This window comes from Lissotriton vulgaris, chromosome 1_1 (genome assembly GCF_964263255.1).
Source record: "Lissotriton vulgaris chromosome 1_1, aLisVul1.2, whole genome shotgun sequence".
In the NCBI taxonomy this organism is placed as follows: Eukaryota; Metazoa; Chordata; class Amphibia; order Caudata; family Salamandridae; genus Lissotriton; species Lissotriton vulgaris.
The window spans coordinates 147,864,707-147,876,740 of NC_141685.1; the positions used below are offsets into that span (position 1 = coordinate 147,864,707).

At 48.1% G+C, this 12,034-nt stretch overlaps 1 protein-coding gene across 1 annotated transcript in view; it reads left to right on the forward strand.

Annotated features, from left to right (window-relative positions):
• Positions 1-6,404: 6,404 nt before the first annotated feature.
• The window catches only part of LOC147737871 (uncharacterized), a 40,380-nt gene continuing 34,750 nt past the window's right edge, over positions 6,405-12,034 (forward strand). Inside the window, exons 1-2 of the mRNA XM_086948158.1 lie at positions 6,405-6,461; positions 9,930-9,997. The gene's annotated coding sequence lies outside the window, so the exon portion shown is untranslated. The remainder of the gene's footprint in view (positions 6,462-9,929; positions 9,998-12,034) is intronic.

Genomic DNA, 12,034 nt, shown 5'->3' on the forward strand with positions numbered 1-12,034 from the left:
GCTGCTAGACTCGACTTCCTTCGTCACATGATTATTATCATACGGGCTTCAAAGATGGAGAGGCGCACCGCTCCCAGGCCCACAATGTTCGATACATGAAAAGTAAGCGAAAACAATTTAGAAACACAGAAAAATTTAATACACTGTATACCAGGATTGACTATATTACATCCCTTACTTTATATTAACTATAGCATTAGGAGTTAATCAGAACAAAACAGTTGTGCAAATGCAGCGGTGGCAAGCGAGAAGCATGTTAGAAACAAAGCGGCCATATTAGCAATACTGCGCATGTGCAAAAGTTCCCTCCAGAACTGCGAGTGCGTCACATCACGTGGGTATAACCGACGCATACGCAGACTAGAATCCTGCAAAGCAGCGATCGTTTTAGGTGCAAGCGTAGTTAGGATTAATAAACACATAAGCAAGCGTCACTGGGACACCCGCGTGTAGTGTAAAAGTGCAATATTAATACAACACACGTGTTGGTTATTGACGTTAATGATTATTCGAGGTTCATGAGTCCAGCAAGTCGCGTAACATGCGAATCCTTGCTCTATCAAGAAAAATAAGCCACAGACATAGGAAAATTAGAAATAAGCTGTTCCTTCAATTGTCGTTTTGACACATGACCTATGCCTCATTGTCACTGATCTGGTGTTTAAAACTCTATGGTATTTACCTCTATTTACTTTGCTATCTAGCACGTTGTTTATTTATTTTTATTTCAAAGGTTTTATATAGCGCTGCTGGACCCAAGAGTATTAGAGCGCTTTACATGGAGGTGAGAATCAACGAATGTTTGAGTGAGAAATAGAGAAACAAAAAGCAAAATATACGAAATGGAGTCAAATATACATAATAAAGTAAAATACATAATGAAAGTGTAATCTGTAGAGCTTGCGTTATTTACCCCAGTATTTGTTGAGAAGAAGTACTTTGAGTTCTTTTTTAAAGAGAGAGTAAGAGGGGTTGCAGCGAAGATCTTTGGGGAGAGAGTTCCAAATTGTAGGAGCGTTGCCAGAGAAAGCACGGGATTGGGTCATTTGACATTTGAGTCTAGGAGGGATAAGGACAAGGGAGTTTGTGCTTCTCAGGGACCTGGAGCATCCTGCTTTGTGTAGTTTGTTTGAAAGGTAAGAAGGTGTGTTTTGGTGGAGAGCCTTGTGTGTGATGCACGCGATCCTATAGGTGGATCTTCCTTCTATTGGGAGCCAATTGAGGATCTTGAGGGTGGGGGAGATGTGATCACATTTTTTACAGTCGGAGATGAGTCTTGCAGCTAGATTTAGGACAGATTTGATCGGAGCAAGGTGGATTTTAGGTGTGCCGGCCAGAGTTGCGTTACCATAGTCGATCCTAGAAAGGACCAGTGATTGCACAACAAGCTTGAAGTCGGCTGCTGGTATAAATGGTTTAATTTTCTTGAGTTGTAGAAGGGTGAAAAGGGCACTTTTTGCTGCATTTTTAATGTGGGGTATGAGATCGAGGTTCTGGTCAATACTGATGCCTAGGGATTTAACGGAATTAGAAGTGGAGAGTGAACAGTTAAGAGCTTTGATGTCATTGATCCAGAGTTGGATGGGAAGGGAATTGTTTTTGGGGGAGAACAGTATGATTTCAGTTTTTTTCGGGTTAAGTTTGAGATGGTTCTGATGGAACCAGGTTTGAACTTTAGTCAAGGTGTCATTGAGGTGAAGTATGACTTTGTGGGATTTGATCTTGTAGTATAGTTGGGTGTCATCGGCATAGAGGTGGTAACTGATATTGGCTTGTTTGAGGATGAGGGTGAGTGGTTCCATGAACAGATTGAATAGGGTTGGGGAGAGGATGGATCCTTGAGGGACGCCGAGTGAGACGGGTTGGGGTTTAGAGAGGAAGTGGTTGAGCTTGATTTGTTGTGATCTGTTATGAAGGAATGAGGAGAACCAATTTAAAACATTACCTTCAAGGCCAAATCGAGCTTTAAGAATGTTGAGAAGGGTGCGGTGGTGTACAGTATCAAAAGCAGAAGAGAGGTCAAGGAGGATTAGTATTGAGGATTCCCCCCTATCTAGTGAGCGATGGATGTCGTCAGTAATGTTTAGCATAGCAGTTTCAGTACTACATCCTTTTCTGAAGCCAGATTGGAAAACATCAAGTAGATTGTAGGTGATGATGTGTTTATCTTATTGTAGTAGGACACATTTCTCAAGGGCTTTAGAGAGGAATGGAAGGTTAGAGATAGGGCGAAGGTTGCTGAGGTCATTAGGGTCAGTCGTGGGATTTTTTAGAACAGGTGTGATTTGACCAAGTTGAAGAGAGGCGGGAACGCAGCCAGTGGAAAGAGAGGAGTTGATGATTTTGGTCCATATAGGTGCGATGATAGAATTAAGTTCTTGAATCAGGTGTGCGGGAAGAGGATCTTTGGAGTGGGAGGAAGGTTTGAATTTGGTAATGATATTAGCGATCGTAGATTCAGATACTGGACTAAAGTCACTCCACGAGGCATTGTTTTTAGCCGGGCTGATGAGTTCCAGAACGGGGTCAGGTTGGGAGAGAGCCGGGAGGGCTTGAGAGGGATTGAGAGGAGTTGAAATAGAGAACAAAGGTGAGTTAGAGGAGGTGGAGAGGGTGTGTTGGGTGGGGGGAGGTTGGAATGAGAGCGGGAGGGAGGAGAAGGATAGTTCGATCAAGTTGATTTTGTTAGTAAAGAAGCTAGCGATTTCTTCACATCTGTCGGTAGAGGCAAAAATTTTGGGAGGGCCAGTGGAAGTTTGTTTATTTACAATGTTAAAGAGTTCTCTCGGGCTGTTTCTTGCCTGATCAAGCTGAGTCCGGAGAAAGGAGGCTTTTTCATTGAAGATATGTTTTTTGTATTGGGCTCTAGCGACTCTGAGTAGAGCCAGATTTTCACTGGTCGGATGCTTCCTCCAGACCCTTTCAGAATGTTCAAGGGATCATCTTTGATTATTTAAATCGGTATTGAACCAAGACTTAGGAGGGATATTTTTTTGTTGTTTGAATTTGATTGGAGCAATTTGGTTGAGGGCTTCACGAATAGAGTTATTATAGTGGTTAGTTAGATCGTTGGTGCTATCAGAGAGTGGAGGAAGAAGTAAGTGGTTCTTAATTGTCGATTTCAAGTGTCCAGGGGGAATGAGGTGAAGGTTGCGTGTGTTTTTTTTTACATAAAGTGATGATGGGGGTGCTGCGAGGAACGGATCTATTCATGGTAAAAAGGATTAGGTAGTGGTCAGACCAGTCAACCAGAAGTATGTTAGATAGGGAGGCCAGATTACCGCTGGTCATGATAGCGTCAAGGGTGGCACCTTTGTTATGGGTAGGAGAATGGCAGATTTGGATCATATTGGTGACATCCATGGTGTCATTGAATATGATGACCGCAGGGTCATCCTTTTTGTTCCAATGGATGTTGTAGTCACCGAGGAAGAGATTGTTAGGGTGTAAGAGTGACGCTTGGATAATAAGATCAGTCATCTCTTCCGTAAAGGGGATGTTATTACCCGGGGGGTGGTAGATCGAGTGCAGCCGGATGGAGGGGGAGTCAGGTATCGTGAGATCGGCGCAGAGGTATTCAAAGGATGAAGGATCTTGAAGGGGGACAAGTGAGATGTTGAGTTTAGTTTTAAAAATTAAGGCGAGTCCACCTCCTGTTTGTTCAATTCTATCTTTCCTAATGATAGAATAGCCAGGGGGAATAAGTAAGTCAAGGATGGGGGTAGAGTGGGCGGTGAGCCAGGTTTCAGTTAAGAATGCGATGTCAATGTCTTCGTTGAGAATGGTTTCAGCAATCTCAGTGGCATGGCATGAGGCGGAGCGGCAGTTGATCAGCATGCAACATAGGGGAGTGGGGTCGGGTGGACAGGGGGGGATAGGTCTAAGTTGTTGGGGAGGTCTCGGGAGGTCGAAGGAGGGGGGAGTCTGCTAGTTCCTAAGAGGACTGGGATATTAGATTGATGAATCAGGCGAGAGGTGGGCAAGGGTGGGGAGGGCGAGATGGGAGCGTTAGTAGGTAAATTACTTTCTAAGGATGGTGGGTGTGTACCAGGATGCTGCGGTGAGGGCCTTTTGTCCAAGTCGGGCGGGATAATTTGGGAAGGATGGGTGTGAATGGGACTGGTTGTGTCAATATTGGAGTGGGGAGGCATGTTGCTGTAGGTAAACGTGTTAAGAGGACAGAAAGTGGAAGGGTTGTAGAGAGTGTCATGGTGTGAGGAGATGGTTTTGGTAAGGAGGGAGATCTCGTTTCTGAGGGAGGAGAGTTCTAAGACTAGGGATGTGAGGACCAGTTCAATATTGGGGGATGCCAATGTGTGGTTAGATATGAGAGGTGGGTCTGTATTTATTGGGAGGATGACAGTGTTGGGGATGGGTGGTGGAGGGGGACGATGAGGGGGACGATGAGGGGTATGGGGGGGAAAACCTGGAGGGGGGTGGGATTAAAATATGGGGGGGTATCATTTTTGTGGGGCAGAAGTGGACACAAGGAGAATGTGGAAAACTTGTACTCTTCAGGCTGACAGTTAGAAGAAGGTGGCATCGGGGAAGTAGGAAGAGGTGGACCTGTTGGATTGAGGGTAATCGGAGATAGTAGGGAAGTGAGAGGAGGTGGTTGTGGAGGGTAAAAGGTGGCAGCTAATGGGGTGTGGGGATGTGAGCCAGAGGGAGGGAAGGTATGAGAGTCATAGGGAGGGAGGAGTGAAGGAGAGGGAGTGTGTAAGGAGGGGGGTAGGATCGGGGGGTACATGGTAGTGGGAGAGGTGAGGAGAGAGTTAAGGGGGGGAGGTGCATGGGAGGGGGTTAATTAATGGAGCGTGGGGGAACCAGGAGGTAAGGGGCAGAGGGAGAGTTGGTAAGGCAGTCGAGGGGTGGGAGGAGTGTGGGAGAGAGCTTGTAGTTAGAAGCGGGGGGGCCAGGGGGTGAGTGGGGGATGTAGGAGGTGTCATAGAAGGAGTGAGTGGTGAGGTGTATGGGAGAGGGATGTGGGAGAGGGGGGTAAGAGGAGAGACATGTGAGATAGGTCTTAGAGCATTAGGTATTGATAGGGGAGCAAGGGGAGGTGTGTGGGTAGCCAGGGGATTCGAGGGGGTGAAGGACTTAAGGAGGGGGGAGGGAGAGTCGGAGTTAGAGAAGGGCGGTGGGGCATGAACACTAGAGGATTGTGAGATAAGGGAGTCGTAGCAGGTTATAATGTTGAGAGCGAGAGAGGTAAGTAGAGATTGAGAATAGTCAGTTTGATTGAGGGAGGGGGAGGAGGGGGGGAAACAGAGAGGGGATATAATGGGGTGTAAATTGTCATTTAGAGTGGGTGGGGGGGAGATAAAGAGAGGGGATAGAATGGGGTGAGGGAGTGGTGGATCAGAGCTCATACTGGAGATGCAAGTGGGGGAAGTCATTTGAGGCTGTGAGGGAGAAACGGTGTTGAGAGTAAGAGAGGAAGAGGGATGGTCCGGAAGAGGAGATAGGAGGGAGGGTGGAAATAATGGTGAAGAAGGCAAAATGAGTTGGGATAGATCAGGGAGATGAAGTGAGGGGGTCTGGGATGTGATGGGAGGAGATGAAGAGGGGGGGAAACAGAGAGGGGATATAATGGGGTAGATTTGAAAAACTGCAAATAAGTTATTTAAAAGAATAAATAAGCTGCCCAGTTTAGTTGCAAAACTGACCGAAATACTCATATATTCATTACAATACCGATATATTCATTGAAATACAGATATATTCATTGAAATTCAGATATGTTCTTTGAAATACAGACTGTCGCTTCCAGTGGTCACCTTTCTGTAAACACTCTCAAGTCCTTTACGTCAGTGTTTGGAAGATGCTCATCTGAAGTGAAGCTATAAATACTTTTCTACAGCAGCCAAGTGTGAGGCCCTGTACTTGAACTGTCTGACCCTTAAAATCATTCACGTCCCAGGTCTTTACAGGTATAAATGCTTGTTTGTGTGACATGTATTCACTCCTGGAGCCTGGAACCGGCTGTTCCGTCAGCGGCCACCAGAGGGAGCTCCTCGCCTGCTGATGAAACCCGCTGATCCGCACATTGGATGAAAGGGAGAAGGGTTTCCTCTTCCGGGTCAGCGGCGGCTGAGACAGCACCAGATGCGGTGGTGACATCACTTCTGGCCTCTCCTGGTGTGTTCAACCTGCTGCAGAGGAGAAAGGAGCCCTGTCTGGTGGGCAGTTACCACCATCTACAGACCCCCCTCAGACCCCAAATCTGCACCTGCCCCTCCCTCCCCCCCCAGCTCCAGGAGGAGGAGAGAGCCTGGACAGGTTTCTGCTCACTTGGCTGCAATTTATGAATCCATGGATCAGATTTCCCCCCCCTGGCATTCCTCCTGCTGAGCCTGAGTGTGGGAGCAGAGGAGGAGAGGCCTGTCCAGCGGTGCAGAGGAGGTGAGGCCTGTCCAGGGCTGCAGAGGAGGTGAGGCCTGTCCAGCGGTGCAGAGGAGGTGAGGCCTGTCCATGGGTGCAGAGGAGGTGAGGCCTGTCCATAGGTGCAGAGGAGGTGAGGCCTGTCCAGGGGTCAGAGGAGGAGAGGTCTGTCCAGGGGCAGAGGAGGAGAGGCCTGTCCAGGGGTGCAGAGGAGGAGAGGCCTGTCCAGGGGTGCAGAGGAGGAGAGGCCTGTCCATGGGGGTGCAGAGGAGGTGAGGTCTGTCCAGGGGCAGAGGAGGAGAGGCCTGTCCAGGGGTGCAGAGGAGGAGAGGCCTGTCCAGGGGAAAGGAGAGGCCTGTCCAGGGGTGTAGAGGAGGAGAGGCCTGTCCAGGGGTGCAGAGGAGGTGAGGCCTTTCCAGAGGAGTGGCAGAGTAGGAGAGGCCTGACCAGGGGTGCAGAGGAGGAGAGGCCTGTCCAGGGGTGCAGAAGAGGAGAGGCCTGTGCAGAGGAGGGGCAGAGGAGGAGAGGCCTGTCCAGGGGTGCAGAGGACGTGAGGCCTGTCCAGGGGTGCAGAGGAGGTGATGCCTGTCCAGGGGTTCAGAGGAGGTGAGGCCTGTCCAGGGGTGCAGAGGAGGTGAGGCCTGTCCAGGGGGCAGAGGAGGAGAGGCCTGTCCAGGGGTTCAGAGGAGGTGAGACCTGTCCATGGGTGCAGAGGGGTGAAGCTTTTCTGGTGGGGGGTTGCAGAAGAGGCCTATTGGGTGGTGTGGTGCCGTGTAGAGGAGGTGAGGCCTGTCAGGGAAGGGTTGTGCTGCAGGCGAAACCTGTCCAAGGTAGTGCAGAGGAGGTGTGGCCTATCCAGAACTGGGGGGTGCAGAATAGGTGAGGCCTGTCCAGGGGGGTGCAGAGGAAGTGAGGCCTGTTTATTGGGGTGTAGAGGTGGTTAGGAATGTCCAAGGGGTGCAAAGGAGGTGAGACCTGTCCTGTCGGGGGGAGGTTAGAAGAGGTGAAGCCTGTCCAGGGGGAGGCACAAAGAAGGTGAGGCCTGTCAGGCAGGTGCAGAGGATGAGAGGACTGCCCATGGGATGTAGAGGGGGTGAGGCCTGTTTGGAGTTAGGTGCAGAGGAGGCGAGACCTGTCTCAGGGGATGCAGAGGAAGCAAGGCCTGTCCAGGGTACTTAGAGGAGGTGAATGAGGCCTGTCCAGGGGGGGTGTAGAGGAGGTGAGGCCTGTCCATGGGTGCAGAGGGGGAGAGGCCTGTTGAGGAGGGTGTAGAGGAGGTGAGGCTTGTCCTGTGTGTGGGTGGTTCAAAGGAGGTGGGGCCTCTCCAGGAGGGATGCAGTGGAGATGAGGCCTGTTCGTCCAGGCGGGGTGGTCGAGAGCTGAGTTTAAGTTTGTTAATTGTTGTCCCAAGAGATTTGTGGAATGAGTGTAAGTTGCTTGTAAACTGGCCAATTGAAGAGCCACAGAGTGAAGCGCCTAAAAATATTTTATTAGATAGTACAAGAGATTAATGCAGAGTTACAGACAATATTGTAAAGGCGAAGACCGGGTAAAAGAGGGCGCATCTTTTAGCGTTGCATCCAGAGGTTAGTTCACATATCCAGCAAAATGTGAGGGGATGCATACTAACATTCCGGAAGAGATTTTGTTTTACGCAAAGTTCGGTAGTGAGAATTTTGTTACTAAGCAGAAAAATATCAAAGAAAAAATAATGAGCGCTCAGACAAAAATGTTCCAAATGGGTGACGAAAGTGCTTCTCACGGATTGTATTCTCGTTTTGATTCTGGGTTTGTTGCTGGTGTGAATGTGGATGTGCACGGCGTTGGTGTGCAGAGTAATGATGTTCAGTATGTGCAAGGAGGAAATGTTGTTCCTCTGGGTCAGGGCCGGACTGGGAACCCAAACCAGGCCTGACAATTTTGACGGACCAGCCCCCTGCCTCTTTTGTTGCTGGGGGTGATATAGCAGCACCAGAGCAAAACCAGCCCCCAGTAACAAATACGTTTCCCAGCACTGAAGAATCAGCCCCGACTCTTCCAGCCCCCCGGGGAAACACCCGAAGCCCGTTACGGCCAGTCCGGCCCCCACTCTTCCAGGCCCCCGGGGAAACACCCGAAGCCCCTTACGGCCAGTCCGGCCCTGCTCAGGGTGTAGGTTTTACTGACAGTGGCAATTTAAATACCTCAAACATTAATAATGTGGAGAATAAGACACGCTCCTTGCGATGTTTGCAGGAAGCTGTGAAACTGGAACATGAATCAGATGGCCAGAATGGGATGTCACAGTCAATGGTCCCAGCCCAACTGGCCTCTGTGCCGAGCATGCAGAATCAAAGGCAGATATATTGGAGCATGCCTTCAGTCCCGATGGTCCCACAGCCCAGTGCAGAATAGAACGCCAAATTCTCAACAAATTTAGTATTTCAACAAAATCCTTCAGTGATTAATAAGGATTTTCCACAACTTCCACCTACACTAGGAGTTTCTACTGGACTGAATCAGACTCAATGACGGTGCCTGAGACGGGAGAAGGATTGCATGCTTGGTGCAGTCCTATAGGTCACCCAGAGCGGCCCTTTTGTAGAATAAGTAAATGGGAATCCAGCATCTCTTTTAATCAATAAATGTGCCTCCCGTTCCACAGTCAGACTGACGGGAGCGCCCAACCCACCCTTCTTGGGAAAGGAGGCCAAGTTGTAGGCATTTCTAATAAACAGCTAATAAGCTATCAGCAAATGTTCCCGTACAAATTGGGTCAATGATGAATGGCCACAAACTTAAACTGTGACTAAGATCCAGTTATTATGTTAGGGAATTACCTTGTAAAATGACTTGTGGCTTTTAGGTGAAGAGTCACAATTCAATATTCATTTTGTAGGTGTGGTTTATTAAATTACATTTTGTTGTGCCGTTTTCATGAACATTCATTGATTGCTGTCATTTTTACCTCATCATGAACCATGTCAATAATGTGTTCTCTCTGTCTAAAAACTTAAGAACGTTTCCTTGATTTTTAACTAAGCAGATTCTATGTCAGTTTGCTATTTGATATTATAGAAAAACGTTTTCTTATTTCTTAGCACCCATTTGTTGTGGTGGTCTGTCTATTGACTTTACATTGAGAGTTATTTCTGATTCTGGCTTTTCATATACTTTAGAGGTTACCTTTATGTGATTCTCCTGCAAATATTATGATAATTATTCCTCTGACTGAGTAACCATGTTTATGCCTTCAGTAATTATTTGAAAGCTTTAATATAGCTTTGAAGCTTGTTGTAGCTCCAAAGGCAAGGGCCTTTACCAAGGGAGCGGTCCTTTAAGGGGCTGTACTGCCTGCTATGGCTGACAAGGTCATTACACTGTGGGATGCAGGACCACGGCGGTTAATTGTTGAACATTCACAGCAATAGCTATTAAAGGAGGCTGAAGTCAGCCCCTGGTTCTCCCTGGGCTCGGTTGTTTTGTAAATCCAGGACGGTATTTGTAAAATGTGATGAAGTGTGATTGTCGTCTGATGCTAAATTATTTCTTTAATTCCTTTCAAGGTATTCTGGGATGACAGGCAGTGCAGCGTGGCTGCCACCCTTGGGGGAACAAAAAAAATAATTGTCAGGTAAGGATTCCTATAACTCTATGTTTCCTTTTCCCCTGTTTCTTATTTCTCTCTTCCCTGTCTTGATCTCTGTTTTTTTGTGTCTTTACTTCAACTTTTGACTCTCTCTGTGCACTATTCTTGTTGTTATCAAACTTCTGATAATAATATGATGGAGCCACATTCCACTCTTGGAACATGTTGGGGGTGCAGTGCAGGCCCAGTTCCTTTTTAGGTCAGTTTTGCCCAGCAGTTCCTTACCTATTATCACATTTGTCTCCTCCTCTACACCACGTGATGGCGGTTCACCCGGATTATAGTTGCAACGCTGTTGCGCGTCTACTGCGTTTAGAAAGTGACTGTGATTTTAACATTTTATTGAATCATTGTGTGCGTTCTAATGGAGGAATGTTTTAAAAACTATTATAATTGCTTACTTGTGTGGGGTTACTGCATTCTTTCCAGGCACTCTTCTGCTTTTTTTCTTCATCTCAGGGGGGTGAGGGGCGTGTGCGGGCTTCTTCCCCGGTCCACCACAGCTCGCCAATTGTGTGGAGGGAAGTGAGTGTTTCACTCTTGCTGCTCTACTCCACTTCCTGTCCCAGATCGATGGGCAGCGCTCTAGTTGCTACTGACTGGCCCAGCTATTTAATCTGAATGCCGGGCTGGAAGCGCAGTGAACGCACGCAGCAGGCGCGCCAAAGGCACGCATGTCTGTGTCCATCTGTGCCAAGTTTACGCCTTGTGCCAGGGACGCTGTCCTTTTTATTGTAGACCCTGGTAAGTCCCTTGTTTACCCGAGAGGACAGCTCTTGGAGATTCAAGGAGAAAAGGATAGAAGGATGTGCACTGCAGGTCGATGGACTGGGAGCATTGGGCTATATGAGTATGTTAACTGTAAGACAGTCATTCCATTGGATGGTAGCTAAAAAACTCAAGGGGAAACGTGGCAGCCCTACCCTTACCGGCCTCCCAGACCCAGAGGAATGTTTAATCAGGACTTCAGCAATCGGATGGAGCCTTATTTGGCTAGATCCAATGTCACTCTTTTGGGTGATTTTAACTTCCATTTGGAGAAAACTCTGTGCTCTGAAACGCAGGTTTTCCTGGAAACGATGGACTCCTGTGGCCTTCCTCAGGAGGTGAGGAGCCCCTCTCATACGGCGGACACATTCTGGACGGGATCTTCTCTAACGATCCGAGGATGGAGGTGAAAGATCCCATCCCACTCTCTTGGTCTGAACAAACACCATCCCATTTTTTATGCGAATTGCAGAATCCCACACAGATCCCAATTTTAAGAACAGGGTGAAGATGAAGAGAAACCGTAGCCGTATAAATAAGGAGGGTCTTCTAATTATTGCTGTCTCCCCCACCTGGCTCCTGGCGGCTCTGGACTCTTTTGCCCTTCTTAAGGAGCATTATGTGGCCAGAAAACGCCCTTCGGCGCCCTGATTCTCTGAAAGGTTGAGAAACCTTAGGCAGGTATGCCGACAGCAGGAAAAAATATGGCGCCGTGAGCTTATCCCAGCCGAAAGGGACCTGCATAAACTCAGATTGAAGGAATATAGGCTAGCTATTAATGAGGAAAAGGTCATCTACCATCCCAAGATGACGGAATCCATCAAATCCCACAGGGAACTCTTCACTGTGATTAATTCCCTCCTAGCCCCCTCGGCCTCTGCCAACACCGAGGTCTCCCAGGAGCTATGTGATAAAAAGGCATGCTTTTATACTGACAAAATCAAGGACATATATTCCTCCCTGGAGATATCCAATGTCGGAGGGTCAAAGGCCGATCGTCCTTCGGATTCTCTGGTAGCTCCTCCAAAGGATTGCCGCTTGAGCGCCTTTCCCCCCATACTTTAGGAAGACACGGAGTGGATGGTAAGAGGAATTAGATCTGGCTTCCCTATGGAGCCCTGTCCCCTGAAGATCCTGAATCTAGGAATGGAGGCTATTGTTCCTACTTTGACCGTAGTTCTTAAAGCCATTATTACTTCTGGCCAGTATCCCACTGCCTGGAAAATGGCCGTGGTTAAACCGCTCTTAAAGAAG